The following is a 2,933-nucleotide window of genomic DNA, read 5'->3' on the forward strand; positions in this document are numbered from 1 at the left end:
TCAAACTCTATCTTCTCAGGTTCCTTTCGTTGGACTTCATGTTTAATAACATATTTCACCTCTTTGAAAACCACATCTCGACTATACACAACCTTCTGTGTGACTGGGTTCCAAAGATTATAACCCTTTAAACCATCCTTATACCCAATAAAAATGCACTTTTCAGATTTACTATCCAACTTGGTTCGTTTCTGATGCAGGATCATCCAACACCCTTGTACAAAGGGAGGAATCCAAAGAAAGTGAACGTGGGAAAGTCTATTTTAAAGCAAAAAAACAGATTTAAAACCAATAAGATGGATATGAATTACTATTGTTAACAGCCATGCACACTTTTTGGAGAGCTTTCAATTGGAGAAAAACACTTTTTGGAGAGCTTTCGATTGGAGAAAAATAAGGAGAGGATCTGATCGATCCTTCCTATCTAATGCTTCTTATATAAATGTAATGTGATAGTGTGTGATAGATATTTGTTTGTGATGAAAAAACTGAGTGAGTAAAATGTAGTTGAGCGTGAGCTCGTTTCTAAGGCTGAAAGGCCTTAGTATGTAACTGTTCTGTATAATATATAGAATCATGTTCTAGTGTATGTTGTGTACGCTTATGTGCATTTTATAATTGGGTTAACGCTTATGTGTGTTTTATAAATGAGTCAAAACCTGTGTTGCAAGTTTGCTAATCGACCATCGATCATATCAGGATCGATGGTGATCTAATTTAATGTTAATTGTGATGAATGAATCTTGTCATCAGTAGATAAAATGGAAGATGATGAGTGGCAGGGGAGACTGGCCATGATGAAGCTGGCCAACATGCTGAGCGTTCCCATGGCTCTCAACGCAGTAGCTGAACTAAACGTGGCAGACATCATATGGCAGAATGGTGCCAACACCCCACTTTCTGCATCACAGATTTTATCACAGTTGCAAACTCAATCTCCAGATTCTTGTTCTTCTGCTCATAATCTGCAGAGAATAATGCGAATGATGGCGAGTTACAACGTATTTAAAGAGTCTGTTACAGAGGTTTCCAATGGAGTCCGTGAGAGACTGTACAGCCTGACTGATGTGGGCAAGACTCTGGTGAAAGACGAGACGGGATTGTCTTATGGGTCCTATGTGTTACAGCACCATCAGAAAGCGTTGATGGGGGCATGGCCTCTGCTCCATTCAGCAGTGCTGGATCCATCAGAGGAGCCATTCAGAAAGGCCAATGGGAAACCTGCCTACGAGTTCTATGGGGACGACGAGGATTCCAACGAGCTGATGAGGACTGCCATGGCCAGCCTTTCGATGCCCTTTATGAGGACTGTTTTGAAGTATTACCAGGGCTTCAAAGGGGTCCGTACGCTTGTGGATGTAGGCGGAAGCTCTGGATTCTGCCTTCACATGATCATACAGAAGCATGAGAATATCAGAGGAATCAACTTCGATTTGCCCCATGTTGTTGCAGGGGCTCCGGGATATGATGGTATAGAACATGTGGGTGGTGATATGTTTGAATTCATTCCATCAGGAGATGCTATATTCATGAAGTGGATCTTATCGACATGGAGCGATGAAAAATGCATCCAAATTCTGAGGAACTGTTATAAGGCACTACCAGATGGAGGCAAAGTTATTGCTTGTGAGCCAGTTTTGCCCAAATACACAGATGACAGTCAGAGAACACGAACCCTCCTTGAAGGGGATATTTTTATTATGACAATCTACAGTTCTGGAGGCAAGGAACGCACTGAAGAAGAGTTTCGCAGATTGTGTAGCGATGCAGGCTTCTCCAAACTCGAGACCCGTGATTTTCTTGCGATGATGATTAAGGAATGATTGATATTTAAAGAGATCCACCATTTAAAAACTAAAAGGGTTAAAGTTATTTAAATTCTTCCGATGGGACTTAATGGACCATAACCCACAGTCCCAGGATCGAGATTTATATATGAAAAGGGTTTTTGGGCTTACCCCAAGATCGCTTTTCATCAGTTTCTCCTTTGGAACATGTACATATGCATCACATCCAAATACCCTCAGATGTGAAAGAGAGGTTTTCTTACAAGTCCATACTTCTTGTGGAGTCTTATCCTCCAACGCTGATGAAGGTGACCTGTTGACCAGGTAACATGCAGTATCCACCGCCTCTACCAAAAATTCCTATCCTAACCTGGCACCACTGAGCATGATTCTTTCCCTTTCCTTCAACGTCTTATTCATTCTTTCTGCAACTCCATTTTGCCGAGGTGTATATGGAGTAGTCTTCTGCCGTGCTATACCACACTTCTTATAGAAATCTTCAAATTCCTTACTGCAAAGCTCTCCACCGTTATCTATCCTCAGCACCTTTATCTTCTTCTCTGTCTGGTTTTCCACTAGAGCCTTAAATTATTTAAATCTATCAAAGACTTCAGATTTCTTCTTAAGGAAATATATCCATGTATTCCTTGAGAAGTCATCTATAAATGATACATAGTACATAGACTTACCCAATGATGGAACCTTCACAGGTCCAAACACATCACTGTGCACAAGTTCTAATATCTGTTTTGCCCTCTTACTACCAGAGGGGAAACTCACCCGATTCTGCTTCCCATATACACAATTTTCATAGAAATCAAAATCCACAGAGTTATTACTCATACCTTCTACCATACCTTTACCATGAAGTATCTGAAGGCCCTTTTCTCCAATATGTCCAAGCCTTTGATGCCACAGCATGGTCTTCTCTCCAGAGACAACTAGATTTTCTACTCCACTTTTAGGAACCACAGAACTATTGCACCCATCAATAACAGTGCTACGTTGTAGCTTGTACAGAGTTCCAATCCAAACTCCCCGCATCAATACTAGTGCTCCCTGAACCATCTTGTAGGTATCCTTCTCGAAACCTGTTTTTACACCTGCATCATCCAGCTTACTAACAGAAATCAGATTTCTGGCTAA

General features: G+C 41.1%; 1 pseudogene; it reads left to right on the forward strand.

Moving 5' to 3' along the window:
• Positions 1–752: 752 nt before the first annotated feature.
• LOC149213741 (nicotinate N-methyltransferase 1 pseudogene) lies at positions 753–1,823 on the forward strand (annotated as a pseudogene).
• Positions 1,824–2,933: the final 1,110 nt, after the last annotated feature.

This window comes from Pinus tabuliformis, chromosome 1_1, assembly GCF_031772625.1.
Source record: "Pinus tabuliformis cultivar Carrire ecotype Pingquan chromosome 1_1, CPIR1, whole genome shotgun sequence".
Taxonomy (NCBI): Eukaryota; Viridiplantae; Streptophyta; class Pinopsida; order Pinales; family Pinaceae; genus Pinus; species Pinus tabuliformis.